The following is a 16,898-nucleotide window of genomic DNA, read 5'->3' as shown; positions in this document are numbered from 1 at the left end:
TTTTCTGTCTGTAAACAAATGTGGAAGAATTGACCATAGCTTAGATACTATAAATAGTTTTCTTCCTTCAGTTTTCAGGCTGTAACTCTGCTGAAATCAAATCTGCTCCTCTCCTGTCACTGACAGATTAAAAAATGGAACTGGTTACTGGAAAGATACAATAACTAAGTTTGATTTTTAAAATATAATCCCTGCAAAATTCTCTTTATAAATTGGCAGATACGTATACTTGATCTTCACTTCTTGTCCATTTCAACACTTTCAAAGTGGTATCTTTTTCAAAAAAATAAGAAGAAACAATGGGCCACATCCTAGTCCAGTCCCGCTGGTACAAGTGATACCTTGACCTGAAGAACTAGGTAGGGACTGTGGTGGCAAGAGAGAATGTCTGGATAAGGGAGAGCCAAAGCCAATTTTAACCCATGTGCCCCTGTTCATGCAGAAAATCTGACACCAGAGGTAGAAGTGGTATGATCAGTGCATGTTCCACAGGAAGAAAACATGGTAAATATAAACTTTTTGTTATAGCCCGTACAGCCCGGAGGTGATCTCCAAACTTAAGCATGGTTGCATGCCTACATCTCTCTTCTGCAAAGAGTAAGATTTTGATTTGGGATCCTCCCTAATCTAGAACATTTTAAAACCTTTTTTCTATATTCTATACATCTTTTCTTCAGTAAACATTTGGAAAAAAAAGCTACCTTCCAGATTAATACAAGAAAGAGAATACATTTTTCATACAAGATGCACGCAGCTCCACTGACACAAGCTGTGTTGCATTTGTTAAGTCCTTTGGTACAAAAAGATACATTACTTATAAACCAAGAATAATTAAATACGATGTTATTATAGCTGTCCACAGCAGAGGGTGCTAAGATTAAAGAGAACTGACCACAGAGTTAACATCTGGGGCAATGGGAGCAGATTTACAGCAAGAAGGAGATGGAGGTTTGTTGATTAGTGGAGTAATAAAGACATTGGTTGACTCTTCATGAATGCTACCTCTGTTGCTTTTTTCTGAAATTCAGGCTTTTCATAAGAAAGGAGGTACAACATCCAGAGCAGAAAAACGATGTGTGGTTTCTTGCATCAATAAATTTTCCCAGAAATTGAATTTAACACACATACTAATAAAAACAAATCAGATCAAACAAGCAGACAGTGAATGTTCTCCTACACTCTGCCTTTTTTTCCCCTAGAGTGTCCTTTAATCAGTCTCAAGAAGATGTATTTATCTCATGCTAAAAGCAGCCTTAAGTAAGTAAGAGTGGAAAATTCAGAAATACTTCTGCCAGTGAAACTACTGTTACTTCAATGAAAATTAAGTATCTGACTGATAGCTTAGCTTCTATTGTGTTTCAGCGAAAACACATCCTTGAATTTAGAGCTGTGTAATTACATTATTACATTAAGCTTGTTATTTGAAAATGAACTGCTCCAAAAATACTCTGCTGCCAGGCACGTTTGGCTTCATCTCTTCCAAGATGAATGAACATGTCATTAAGTCCCCCCTCCCTATACCTACCTACCCCACCAGTTTTCACAGACTGTTAAGTTTGCTTGTGGGGCAGGGTGAAGCAAAAAGAAGGGAAGAGGCAAGAGGTGGAACACCAACAACTCTGAAGCATGTGCCAGAGGGCCTGGAAAGCTCACAAGTTTGAAAAGGGATTACCAAGTCTTTGACTAGTGAGTTAAGCTAAATTCAGAGCAGGAGCAAGTGAAAACTTTTACCCTTTGATGAAATGCACTGTCCTCTGTCCCCAGTCTTCCCCACACAACGCAAGCCCTCCTCAATTCTCTGCTCCTTCACTCACACCTCTGCAGAAGGCAGGCTTCTCTCCCACTGAGCCCAGGAGCAGCAGTTGGGGTTCTCTCTTTGAAACACCTTGTAAGCTGTCATCCTCAGCATCAGCTCTGCGACATACAAGACCTGAACCGAAATCAGACAAAGGCCAGAGGAGGGAGTAACTTTGTAACTGGAATCACAGTGACAAACTTGTCTAATTTTAAGACGGAGCTGGAGAAGTTCACTTGTGACAGCAGACATGATGTCCATTCCAGATCCACATCCTGTGTGAAATAACTAGATAGCTTGTTAACCTATACCAGTGAAAAGCTAAAGAACTGGGAGGCCAAAATGCCTTTTTCTCCCTGCTTGCCACAGATGTGTCCCTCCGGGTCAGGACCCCACCACACAAGCCCAGCAGTGCAGGTAAAACTTTTACAGCTGCCATCCACGCAGTCCCCATGCTGGGACTTTTCAACAACAGTAAGTTCAATGCAAATATTAAACAAACAACTGATAGAAGCAGTTTGTTTTATTAAATAAAAACAAACAAACAAAACTTTCTACAGGACTCAGAAATCCAGGGTGGTTTTCTGCTTACTAGCTTTGACATCAGGGGAACTCCTGATTTACACCAGAGTAAAAAGAAATCAGACTTGGGGAGAGAACAGATGGTTCAACAGTCCTGCTTAAAAGCACAGGATACTCACACTAGAAAGGCAGGAGAGAGATAGGAAGACTGAAAGACAGCCTTGCAGAAGAAAGCCCACATGCACTGTGGCTGGCAACTTGTTGGGAATCCAGGCTTTGACCATCAAAGCAACTGAGGTAGCTCCCCACAAACATCTGCTTGTTTCAATAGAATTTAGGAGGCTAAACAGGCGGAGGGCTCATCAGCATTATAGAGGAACTGGACTTCATCACTTAGGTTAGGTATAACCTAACACCATTGTGCCTAAAGTCCCAGCTTCAAATCTCATGGCAAGATGAGAGGAATCTGGTTACTGATGATAAGCCAAAAACAAAAACACAGTAATACTCAAGTAAAGCATATACACAGCAAGTCCTCAAGGCAGAATTCCTGTTATGACTGGCATCATAACACTGAGATTCATTTAGCCACTATTCAATCATATGTTCTTTTTTTCTTCTTTTCCCCTCCAAGTTACCACTCTCACTAGGCATGAGTACTCACTGAAGAGTAAAGACAAGTAGCAAATAAAATGCAATGAAAGTTGCTTTACATCCCCTCTACGCAGTTCCCTCAACCTTAAAATTTAGGGTAATAAAGACCAGGTTTTCTATGCGGACAATGAAAAGTATATGCATTGAATGTCAATTCTATAGGACAGAAGAGACTGAAAGAAAGAAACGCATAAAAGGAAATGCACCACATTCTTCTACTCTCTACCCCAACAAATCCAATTAAACTTGCCAAGACACACACACATGCCGTCAATCATTCCAGATCCTATCCACCCTATCAATATTTCAGCAGCATTTCACTCTCTTACTTTCCGGAACTATGCACACTCCACACAGCATGCATTCATTGTTCCCCATGCTCCTTCCTTGCCCCTTTTAATCAGTCACAACAAGCCACATTAATTTCTTTCCCACACCTTATGCTAGCTGGTTAGCTAGCACAGCAGAGCTTCTTTGTGCTCCATTGATGGTTTGTGGCTTGTTTTGTTTTTTGGTTTTTTTTTTTTGGTTGGTTGGTTGGTTGTTGTTCTGGGGTTTGTTTGCTTGTTTTAAAAAAAAAAAAAAAAAAAAAAAAAAAAAACAAAAAAAAAAAAAAAAAAAAAAAAAAAAACAAAAAACTAGGAAAATGCAGGATGCAAAATGTGGCTGTTTATGTACAGAAGGACACCAACACAGAGGAACTGTGTTCACGCTTATAAAATAGTTTTGCTTATTGGGAAATACTGTTTTCTTATTGTGGTGGCCTCGTGTTAAAGAACGCAAGGAAAATGGACTGAAAACTTTAGAAAATTTGTGGTAACATATGAGATCCAAAAGTCCCCCAGAGACCTTACATACCTGATATGGGCATTCTCAAAGCCTGCCCTAGACATGATAGCATTATCAAAATAACTTCAGTAATTTGGACTTCTGTTCCTATGTAGGCTGTAGGGTTCTGGCTCCAGAACAGAACTAAATTTCCTCAACAGGAAAGGGAGACGCATGATGGCTTTTTCATTCTGTGCATCTTGTTCAGGACTGAGAGTGTTCTCAGGTCTGCCCTTGAGCCATGGACATACACAGTAACTCTTTTTCAAAGATGAGGCTTATTTTGGGCGCATTAGAAAGATCACAGCCATATCTTGTGCCAGTACAATAATAGGTCTGTCAGCTTTCTCTTCAAATTCTCTCCTGATGTCACCAAGGGAAACGTATAGAAACCGAATCTGATGGAGGATTTCATCGACTGTTGGGCTGCCTTTACTGACATTACAGGCAGTGACCTAAAGTGGCTCCAGAAGAATGACCGGGCTTTCAAGTAGACAGTAGCTATTCCAGCTGAGCAATCTGCCAATATGAATTTTACCCTTTTCCAACATTCCCATGTCCTGAACCGCTCCAGTGCTGAGCGGATTCCCAGCTTGAAAGTGAGCTCCTGCTGTGAGCTCCTATTCCATCCCTATGATGTTTTTCTATTTTTCTGAAAGGCCTAAAGAGCTGACATTGCAGGCTAATGTCCATACAAAGTGATTGGAGCGCACAAATGAAATAGCATAAAAATACACATGCTGGTGACCACTGTGTGTGCTGGCACAGCCACCAAACAATGGAGACCAGTTGTGCAACTTGATATATCCAGTTCACAATAGATACATTTAGTAACATCACCAGACATCACTACGTCTAGTGATCAGCCTGTACTCTCCCTCAAATCCAAACAGAAACTGTAAAAGGTTAAATCTTTTCTCTCTTTTGCAAAGAGGATTTTTATCTTTCTGGAATCATAGCCTCTCACCTGCTGAGCTCTAATTTATGGGTGTAAAAGTACTCTTCAGTCTTCAAAGTCCCACCTTCTGTCTTCAAATGCACTCCTAAAAAGCATCTCTCAACATAGCCACCCTAACCCCCAATGATATTTCAAGCTCTCTCTGCACAAAATGTGAATTCTAAGCTTATAAAACAACTCATGTTATCAGTAAAAAAACCCAGAGATAAAGACTTATGGTTTAAATGCTTCTTTTAGACAGAATGAATTTAAACATTAACTTTTCAGCTTCAGTTTCATTAAATTATCAGGGATTGCTGAGCTTTCAGTAGCAGGAGAGTGTTCTTCTGGATAGCATAACTTCACTCCCGTCATGGTGAGAACCAACAAGTACACTCCCTTTGGAGGATCTTGTTCTGCTTTCTCATGCTGAGACCTATCACACAGTCCTCTGGGGTCCAGGGGAAAACCTGGTTGATCATGCCTTGAAAGTGCAGGCAAGGCCAACTACACATAAAGCACTACAGCTTCTTCAGACAACAGACACCCTGCTAATCATTTGAGAGTGAGCTGAGACTAAAAGGACCTGCAAAAATAGACAGGCTTCTTATTCAGATAGTTTGCTACCTCTTTTTAACAGTCTCGCTGGAGATCTACACTTTGGAGAACCGCAATCCCTCATCTAAAAGGGGCTTTCTCCAGTTTAGAACTTCTTGGAAGCCATGCTTGAGGTTGTGGATGCCCCGTCCCTGGCAGTGTTCAAGGCCAGGTTGGACGGGGCCCTGAGCAACCTGGTCTAGTGGATGGCGTCCCTGCCCATGGCAGGGAGGCTGGAGTTAGATGATCTTTAAGGTCCCTTCCAGCCCAAGCCATTCTATGATTCTATGAATGCTCCCCAAAAACATGAAGGGAGCTGCGTAAGCTTGGATCCATAGTAAAAAGGGAAAAACCTCACTCTGCAAAGTTCTGGCTTTTACATAGACCTCAAGGTTTTGAAAACCAACATCCCAGGAAGTGCTGTGCAGAAACTGTTTCTTCCCTGAGCCTCTCAGTATTTTCCACTTTCTTGACTCTTTGAGAAACTTTGTTGCACAAGGCAGAAATCCAGACTTTTGAGGGTACAGAGGCAGAAAAGGGCAAAAGAGGAAAGCAGATGAGCATTGCTCCCCTAGGCAATTATCTATCATGTAAATAATTAGCGTTTACTCCCATTTGTAACAAGTTTATATGCCAAATACAAACACTGTCTTCTGTGAATAGCCCAGCTAGGAAGAATCAAAGCCAAAGGGAACTTCTGAATGAGTCACAAACAGAACTGGCCATAGAACACCTGTAAAATATTGACTGCAATATGACCTGTTTCCTATATTTGGTGAGCAGCGTATAATTTCCACATAAATTGGGAAGTGACTTTATGACTGAAAAAAAGTCACAGTTGTGCAGGCATGCAGTCTGAGTGCCAGCTCACTTATCCCTGGTAACATGAACTCAGCTGACTTGGGGATTGCCTGGAGGCCTCCAGGGCACTAGCAAACACAGCATCAAATGACTCCAGCACAGCCTTTTCGGAGAAAGAGGTTTGACACAGAATAATGCTATGACTCACCCTGTAGATGGGTTTATGTGCAGTGTTTGTAGGCAACAAGTGCAAAAAAAAAAAAAAAATGCTGAAGAGCATTCAAGAATGTAGCTGGCAAGGTGCTGACGTGTGATTCTAACAAGGAAATTACAGTTTTTCTCAGCCATGCTTTTGGTAAGGGGTCACTCAATGCAACGTGTGGAATATCTTTAGAGTGCTATATCTTGCACACTGTTCTTGGGAACACAATGGGCAAAGCTCCCAGGGTATGATTAATTAAAATAGCTACCACATGTTTATCTATGTATTTATCTGATAGTAGAAACCATGTGTACACACGCAGCAATTCTGACCTTAATTTATAACCAGGTCACTTGCTTTCTACTGCACTAGTGATGTTAAGAGGTAAAAATCACAGCTGAAAGGAGTAAAGCTCCCTCTGTTTATCCTGGAAGGGAACATGAGCACTGAAGCACTCAGAAGGACAGACCTGGACTTGCAGGAATTTTGTATTCTAATATTTGTTATAATGTCTGCTCATTGTGCATGGAGAGAGGAAAGCAACAAAAAAAATGGGCGCCTAAAACCAGCATCCTGAACAGGGAGAAAATTGAGCTTGCCAACAGGGAGTTCAGAGGAGACTATGTCTTCTGACTTCCCATTCCTCTTTGCAATTTAGAAAGATATCTTCTCAGACCTTGACTTTAGTAGCTACCATTTAAAACCAACAGCCATGAGTATGAAGCTTGGAATTACAGTCCCATTTTTCAGAAACGAGGAAGGACTGCAGTCTTTTCCAACACATTCTAGAAGAGCATGTGCTCCCTTTTAAACCAGCAGCCTAGGTTTTAGGTCTTACCTTGAACCTGTCTTCTGAGAAAGCCTACTGGTGTTAGTCCAATGAATGGGCACATGAACACTTAATTTGTGAGTCTGGGTGGGCTCAGATACAAGCAAGGCCCTGAATTGGTCAGCAATCCCAACATCAAGCAGCTCCTTTGGTCTTTCACGGGGGCTTTGGCAACATTAACATCAATGGATTTTGTGTGTCTTCAGGGCTGGGTGACAGTCGAATGGGTTTTTGAGAATCTAAACTGTCACTTAGACCACTAGGTGGAATTGCCTTGTCCTCCTTTCATCTTCCCCAATGAGCTTCAGAACCCACCGTCCTTCCCATGCCTCTATTACTTCTTTGTGCGCTTATCTTGTAACCAGTCTGCTACACTGTACGTGCCATTTTGAAGCTTTGATCTCAATTAGCATCACTACTAGGTACACGCTACACGAGGGGAGGCTCCTCCTACAGATTTATTCTGATTGTTTTGCCTGCTCCATCACACACACACTACCTGAAGCCCCATCCTCATTCATGCAATTTATAATGGTCAGAATATGAGCAACACCTGCATGTCTTATGGGGAAGCAGGTAGCTTCCCCCGTACTGCTAATGGACTTTGAATGAGTGGGGCAATGTATTCCTCCCCCAATTATTTAATCAAATTGAAACTGATTTCTAACACAGCACCTGGACAAGCTGCCATTTATCGAATGAACAAAAACTCCTGATGAATGAACCAATCTCTCCCTTCATTCCATTTTCCAATACTGTTCTTGCAAATTAGGTGCAGTTAGAAGAGTGTGCTTCCTGGTAAATTGTGATGGCTACTCCATCAGATTTTGGTTTTGTAAGTCACTTACCCCTGAGCAGGGAACTATTCCAAATTTGTGAGCATCAGCTGAGATGTGGGGAAAGACCTTGATGTGCTTCTGAAGATCAACATTGGAGAAATATGAATACACATTCCCTTGTGCCACAAGGGCTGTCCCTGGCAATGCTCTGTGCATTCACTGATCTTAGCCTGAGAAGCAACTAGTGCATTTTTAGAAATGAAGCACAAGACTAGAATTTGGATCCAAAGGTTCCCAGCATTAAAAGGTTTGGACATATTTGGTACCTTAGAAAAAAGAGGCTTGAAAAAATTGCTTAGGTTAGTGGAATGAGGCTTCACAGACACACTTTCAAGGCATTCCAGTACCAGGTGTTATAAATGGATTTTTCAGAAGCTGGAGACTTTCAGGATCTAGGATTTGTATTTGCAGAAGATAATAATTTCAGACTTAAACCTAACTCTGCATTTTCCCTGCAAGAGCATGTGTGGACATAGAAAGGGATTGGAATGGTTCATTCAAAAGATAACAGCCAGATGCAGTCTGTGTCTGACTTGCATTACGTAGGTATTCAGATCAGATGCATAGTTTCAAAGCTGTCTCTGGCTGGCTCCCTTTCCACAGGTTAACTGATTTTTCAAGAAGGTGTTCTGGAAAAGATTGATTTGAATCCATGTGTGTTGCTACCATCACATTGTGAAAGACATCTAGAGAAAAGGCCTGCAAAATAAGGGACATACAGCCATCAGCCAAGAGGCTGATATGCCTAGGTACCAGTCTCTAGCACAATGTTTTCTGTCAGCTTCCCAATTTAACAGTTTCTTTTATTTAAGCGCACAACCCTTCCCGCCACTCCCCACCAATCCAAACACTGAATTATTTGGAAAGACCTAGGCTGGTGTTCTGTGTCAGGGATGACACCTACACCCCAAATGTCTACATATAGCAATAAAAATATGTATCTTTTAGAGATACAACATTTATTTTTTAAAATGCACACACATAGTTTCCCGTGATGAAAGATGGTAAAGTAAGATCCAATAAAGGAATCAACACAGACTAGGAAACAGAGATAAAGAGAGACTTACAAAAAAACTTGATGCAACAGCAAAGCAGCCAGCCAAGGAAGTGGTTGAGTCTCCATCCCTGGAGGTATTTAAAGGACGGATAGATGTGGTGCTCGAGGACGTGGTATAGTGATGGACTTGGCAGTGATAGGTTAACGGTTGGATTGGATGATCTTAAGGGTCTTTTCCAACCTTAACAGTTCTATGATTCTATGATAAGTCTCAGTTTCTGAAACAGTATCGTGTTCCAGGCTGTAACAATAACAGTTTTTACCACTGGGTGAATCAGCCTTTCGGGTTGTAGTTTATAACAGCAGCACGAAAAGCCAAGCTGCGTGTGAAATGGAGTTAAATTTAGGTCTGAAACAAAGGGTGCCCCACAGAAGGGAGGGACAGCTGAAACACACATTAGATGCCTATGGAGAGGCAGAGCAATCTTTTGATCAGGACAAAGGAGCAGGACTCAGGGGAGCCAGGTTCCAATTCCAACACATTTCCTATAGGACACTGAACAAATGACCTCCATTCTTTCTGTCTTTATTTCCCCAGTGGTGTCACAGGATGGCTGTGACAAGACCACGCAGGAAGACGTTAAGATCTGAAATGATGTGCAATATATGAAGAGCAAGATATTGCTCTTTCAATAGTTGCAGATGAGCCCAACTCCAGGTGCTTCTTCCACACAAACTAGAACACAAGCTGTTTCTTTTCATAAGCAAGATATTTTAAGCCTGTTTCATCATAGATCAAGAGCGTTAATTACACCTACTAATGACATTGACGCTTTTGTCTGAGTTAAAACATGCTGGAGTTTGACCCTGTCTCCTGGATGCAGTGAGCAGGTCTCAGTTTTTATTTTCACAGTACTTGCTCACATATATACCAATGTGAGCTGCTAGTTAACACTTCACACACTACATATAATCAGAAATATTTTACCTGGTAAAGTTACAAATTCCGAATGAATCTACAAGCTTCAGATACAAATTGTGACTTTTATGGCTTTACATGATACTCAAATGCTAATATTGGGTTTACAATTCCCTTCTGATTTAAATGCGAATCCCTTTACAAAGCTCAGCCTGAGTGAAACCTCTCTTAATGCTGTTTTTTGACTTGTGTGAAGTAAAGAAATGGTCAGTTTCCTATTTCAGAATCACAGTTGTGCAGTTTTGTGGGTGAGGGCAGTACCCTGCCAACAGCTATGAAAGCTGTGCTTAATAATAAAATTTTAGCCAATTAAAACTACTTTTCAATAGTTGCCTGAGCAAAGAGGTAGAAAGGAGGGGAAAGGAAAAGTATTCAAACTCCAGCTAATCCCTGCCATACCACAACACACAATATTGTTTTCTGTCCTGAGAGACCTATTAGGACTGTTCCTGAGTTGCAAGTGAAATCACTGCATGAGAAAGTCACAAACATCACACTGAAGTACCTCAGCCTTAGGGAATACTCCAAAACAGAGGACACCAAAGACGCACATCACATTTCCTAAATATTTAGATCACATATATTGAACGAGATGATGGACCCTGTAACCTCACATTTTTTGTTAGTTAGGAAGGAAAAGTAGCAATTTTGTTTTAAAAAAATGTATTCTTACTTCTCTGCCAAGAGCAAGAACACCTCAAGGCTTTGAAAGAACTAACGCAAATTGGTGCTGAGGGCAGGCGTATTTTGTATTACTTGTTTGTTCTCTTAAGAACAAACCACACACGTATCCACCCTGGGACAAAGGCAGACTCAAATAGTGTTTAGGCAATATTCTCTTCCAGAAGTCACTGCAGACATACACACTGCTTGGTTCTTGGGATGCAATTATATCCTTACAGTAGTCTTCAACAAATTCTTTGTTAACTCCCTTAGAACTTCTACATAACATAAAGTATCATAGTACATGCTTATTTAAAGTTGAGAAACTAACACATTCAGAAAATCAATTTTCAGGCTACAGAAAAAAAAGCATCATGTGAAAACACTTGCCACAAACATGCCTTTCCATTGCAAAGGTGCGATCATTGTGACAGAAGGGTAACATGGGTAGGCCTGACCTATTAATTTGAAAAGGGACTCAAAATGCTAACAGCAGGAAAGCCAGCTCTTTGAGATATGATCTTTAAAACCCATTTAACCACACTAAATTCTAACTTTCTTTCTATAACATCAAAACCTTCATGATAATGTGTTGTAAGGTAAAAACACAACATTAAAACATGCAAAAAAAGGAAAAATAATCAGGAAAAAGGTCAAGATTTTGACAGCAACAATGACTCTTCACTATGACACATCCTATATATTTTTAGCCAGATAAGAACAGAAATTCCATCTGAACAAATTTTTGTAGAAGAACAAACTTCACCATTCTCCAGGTTCTGAAAAACTTAAATTTCTCATCCTTAACACTGTTTTATAAAGAAAGGAAAGCAGAAAGATAATGGTGCTGCCAGAAGGCAGTGAAAGGGTTAGTTGTTTTGAACATTAAGTGTGTTACATAGATATTACCTATTCATCCCCAGCATGAATTATGTCACCAAGTTTGTGACCTAGCATGAATTATGTCACCAAAGTGTGTGACCTAAACATGTGTTGTTGCTAAGCAATACCCAGTAACAAGGTCTCCTGTAGTCCGTACCACTGGCTATTTTACTAGAGATGTACCACGGTCAGTTTGCTAACATGATACCCATGCTCCCACACTGGGCAATAAAACTCATACTTGCCAGTAGGGATGGCGAGTTCGGGTCTTGTAAAATAAATTGGTAGAATCCTTTCTCTGAAAAAAGAAAATAAAAAAGTTCCGTTCTTCTGTCTGCAACAGGTCTTAATATCATCTTCTCCTTGGCATAAGTCCACCCAGCATTGATGGCATGCACCTGGGCCCTTCACTATACATGACAGCTTTTCATGCTATAAAGAATATTATTTTTGAAGGAGGAGGGGAGAAGAAAAACTGATCTTCCTTCTTGCAAAGACAGGCTTGAAAAGGTAATCAAATTGCTAGGGCCGAGCAGACCAGGCAGAGAGGCTCCTTAAATATGTATAAATTCTTGGATTTATTCTTGGCTTTAAGCAATCAGTCCTGTTTGACATATACCTCAGCAGCCAAAAGCCTATGCTCTGATGCAGAATGGAGTGATCATCCTAGACAGAAATGGGTCATGTCTGGGGAAAAGAACAAAAATTATGGTTTCCTGAGCCACTCAAGAATATCCAGATCACGTCTGCAAGCTTGCAGGCTAACAGGACACTTGAGCAAGTAAAAAAACACAGCAGAAGATCTGGTAAAACACCAGGTCTTGATGGGTTTTATCAGAGAGCTTGATCCCTTTTCTTCTTTGTTCCTCCTCTCAGGAGTGCTTGGAGCATGGTCTGTCCACAGTCCATTGCTGTAACACATAGGGACAAGACAATGGCTGTGTTGAGTCAGACCAAGGCCTGACTTGGCTCCTTACACAGTTCTCTGACAAGGGACAATAGCACATGCCTCGGGAAAAGCATAATCACAAGACAAGTACAGGCGTACACACACACCTAAAAAAACTGTAAACCACGGTATATTCTCTCAACCTCTAGCACACTGGGTTTCAAAGGATTTCCTCAAGCCAGAGGAGTACTTTATCTTGCACACCTTTGCAGGCAGTTCTTATATGAGTTTCTCTTGCGGCCATATAGGATCAGCCAGTCCAGAGGGAACCGCAACATTTTGCAGCAGCAAGACCCACAGTGTAACTACATCCACAAGAAGGAAGGAAGAAATAAGGGCAAGCTGTTGCTCTGAACAAGGACTGCAAAATCATCAAAACCCATCTGTCTCTATCCCTGCCTGATGACTGCTAGAATTTGAAGGACTTAATTCCTGCAGGGAGTTTAGATCCCTGTACACAGCAGAAGCTCCCTCCCTAGCAAGAAAGGGGTGGCAAGTGGGGTGGGAAAATCCCTCCAGCAATCTGGAAAGGTTTAGCAACCTCAAAAAACAAAGATTTCCTTTATATTCATTGTGACAAGAGCTATTGAGAAGCGTAAGTAACTTGGAGGTAGCACCAACAGAAGGTCAAAATCAACTATTCCTGGGGCACCTCACAGGTGGACAAGGGCAGTTCTAAATGGTGTAAAGGGGCACGAAAGACAAAAAGGAGTGTGTGGGCACAAAAGCTTGTGGAAAGCAGATATAGCACTAGACAGAGTGGCACGGATGCCACTGTCCGGGTCAGGTGCCATCAGAGGACTATGCCAAAGCAAAACAAGCTCCTCTTTCAAAGGCATGCAGCTCACCCAGCGCAAATGTTAAAAATCAAGAACAGAAACCATACTGAGGCCAAAGGTTTTATTTCCCCCGCGATCTTAGTTATCCTTAATTGCTGTTGCAATAGCAAAATTCAAGTGGCAACCCTGGCTACCTGTGCACTGAGCAGTTCTCAGGAACCCAGTGGGTTTTTTTTAAAATGTTATTTGAAGGTAACAAAATGCCCCGATGATGAAGTGACACATGGTATAGGGATGACCATTTGAAGCATCAGCTGAAAACGTTTCTCTCCTTAGGGCCTGGTTCTGCAGCTCTAACATTGAATCACATGATCCATAAGAGTCTCTATTCACAGAAGAGTCACACAGTGAGATTAATGCCTGTGCAGGAACCTGAGCTGGCCGAATGCCACTTTCTAGGACTTAAAAATTTGTTTGTAATCCACGGTGAAAGCTAACACTTAATCATAATCTTCTTGTCATTTCTATAGGTAGCATGTCAAGTCCTGCCCTTAAATATCTAGTCTATGTGCAGTTCAAGTCAATGCAAACTACAGGCGATCTATCTCTTCCCAACATACTTTCCAAAGAATTTCATTCATCCCATGTAATACATAGAGAGGACCAACTTGTTTCATGTTTTACAGACCTCCTTTTTCCCCTAAAATGAACAAACTACTGTTGCAATACCTGTATCAAATGGTAATGCTTGGTCGCAGACTACACACCAACTGCATTTATTTTCATTTCTCTGGGACACAGTGTGGCAAGACCTGTGGATTTGATAAACACCTTCAGAACGTGTTATGAAATTTCTCCTCTTGATCTAAAATGTGAAAACCAAGCATCAATCAACATAAAATAAACGTGATATAGCATAGAGCAGAATAATGGTTCTAGCACATATGGTATTGTGAGAAATTATTTTCTGTGACAGCCAAGCATGACAGTGAACAGAAGACAAATGAATTTCCTGCACTGCCTCAGTAAGGGTTGCCTGTCCTGTAAAGACTTAAATAGAACAAACTGACAAGATCACCTGGAATTACCTAATCTGATCGTCATTGTATGTGACAGATAAAACATCTGGTTAAAGAAAATAAGATGTGCTTATCCATGACTCGGATACTGACCAAAACCAGATCAAATAATGGGAAACTTTCCTCAAAAGATTTTTTAACAAATCTTGTAAAGAGTTCTCAAAGAGTTTATGACAGTCCAGAGACACAGACCTCATCACATTTTCTGTTCTATCAACGAGCATGCCACAGTTAATTTAAATGTTCTAGTGCTGTGATATGTAGAGTAAGGATTGGTGGGTAATTTTGAATCTAAAGTCAGCTGGAAGAGAAATAGGTGAAATGGGAGGTATTCAGAATAATATCTGTCAAGAAAAAAAAAAAATCCATTGTTGATCTATCAGGAGGAAAAGTACTTTAAGTGTCATTGTCTTGTTCTCTTTGTTTGAGAACAAAGTTTCTATCAGTGGATTTTAAAATGCCACTTTAAATTTGGAAACAAATTGTCCTCTACTAAACTAAACATTATTGATTTCAATACCCAGTGGTTGTAAACAGCAGAAAAATAGCATAGGAGAAAATTTGAATTTTGAGTGAGATGAGATGCTCAATGAGATTCCACTGAAACATTCACTGTTGTCAGTAAGACTTCCCAGACTAACCCAAAACTCATGGATCTTTCCAAAATATACAGAATATATGTTGAATCTTCTTTGTTATTGAAGTCTGAATATCCCCTTCTCTTTTGGAATTTGTTGCCTGTACCTTAAAGTGTTATAAGAGGTTGCTTCAATTTTGGTGACAGAAGAGCAGACATTTTTAAGCTGTGCACGCAGACAGGAGATTTAGAGGGAGTGGACAGAGCAGTGCATGGGGAATGGGCTGGCTGGAAAGGACTGAGAGCCAAGATGGAGGATCACTCTGGTGATAAGGGTGACGTGGTAGATGATGGGAAGGTGCTTCAATTAGTGTGTGGGTGTAAGTGACAACATCAGGGTGACGAGAGGAAAATGACTCTACCAGAGATGCTTGAAATCAACTGGAAGGGAGCAGTCAGTCAGAACAATGCTCGTTATACAGGTTTTGCAGGCACAGAGACTTTGTTTTTCTAGCTGGGTACAGCAGGCACAGCATTCAGGCAGCTGAAACACATCTTCTATAGGAGACTGCATGGGAAGCCAGGGGCCCACATAGCCACAAGTTGCCTGAACACCCTCCAACTGCAAGCCCAGGAGTCTGCCGAGATAACCACAAACCACAGTTCTGCCTACTGTGCAATGGTTATAGTTTGGGAGGCAGCATGATTGCAGTGACACTTGGACATCTGCTCCAGTTGCCTCGAAAATCAGCTCTGAGTGATTTAACCAGAATCTGCTAACATGAATCTGGCAGCTCCCTTCTCGTTAAAAATAACAAAACTAATAATGCCCTCCTCTTGCTTAAGGACACATCTTGAAGCTTTTACTCTTGGTGAGTTAGCGCCTTCGGCAGTACTATTAGGTACAACTCAGCTGTCATGCAAATGTCCTTTAATCAGGACCTCCTTCAGGCAGCAGGCCTCCTTTCATCCACAGCACAGCTACAGCCCCACAGAAACACAGACCAAACACATCTGTAACTGCGGATCATTGGCTTCTCATGAGATACAGCTGTTCCAGGGGTTACTTACTGCGATAAGGCATGGGGACTTTTTCAAAGGCTCATCACCTTACAGCCTAATAAAAGATTTCTCACTGGCAACCCCCCCCAACAGAAGTCCCTGGGCTTTTTTTGACTACTTACACTCATTCCCAGAGATATCCCCAGCTAGAACTGGAAAGATGCGATAAATCAACTTATAAGAGAGCAAACCTAAAGTTGTATTGGATATGCAAAAATTTCCCGGGGAAATGGCACTGGTTTTGTCAACACAAGTTTTGCATGCCACCTATAATCAATGGAAAAGACCAGTCTCTGGAAAGGATGATTCAGAAGAGGAAGATCATTTAGATGCTTTTAATTTCCACTCTGGAAAATTTCTCTCTCTCTCTCTCTCTCCATTGACAGTAAAAGGAGCCTGGAGACGCCAGGGAATGAAAGCACAACAGCAGACTCTCAGAGAGAGGTATCAGAAAAATCATCATGAGAATTTGCTCAAACAGGGCAGTCTCAGGAGGCAGACCAAAATCTGAACCATAATTATGCTTAACTTTTTAACAGCAAAAGAAAGTAAACAAATGAGTTTATACATTGAACTTCTTGGTAAATAACATGCAGAGAGAGAAGGGAACCTGGATTAAATTATTAGGATCAATAAAAATTCTTTTTGGGTAAATCTGAAAAGAAAACGTATGTTCTGTTCCACTCAGGAGGATCTGCTTCTTGTCACATATGGCATAAGTTTGCCAGGGCGCTTCTTTACTTTTGTAACAAAATAGCTTTGTGAATACCCTGGTCTCCAAATGCAGACATAAGGAGGAACTAGGAATCCTTCAGTTCAGAGCTTGACCCACCTGATCAAACCCATACACTTCTCTTCAGCAGGAGAAAAGCATTGTCGATGTGTTGTCTCAGGCCCTGTACATCAACCCTAATCTTCCTCCTGTTT

This window comes from Platalea leucorodia (genome assembly GCF_965183815.1).
Source record: "Platalea leucorodia genome assembly, chromosome: 4".
Taxonomy (NCBI): domain Eukaryota; kingdom Metazoa; phylum Chordata; class Aves; order Pelecaniformes; family Threskiornithidae; genus Platalea; species Platalea leucorodia.
The sequence above is the reverse complement of the archived record's forward strand: the minus strand, read 5'-3'. Positions refer to the sequence as shown.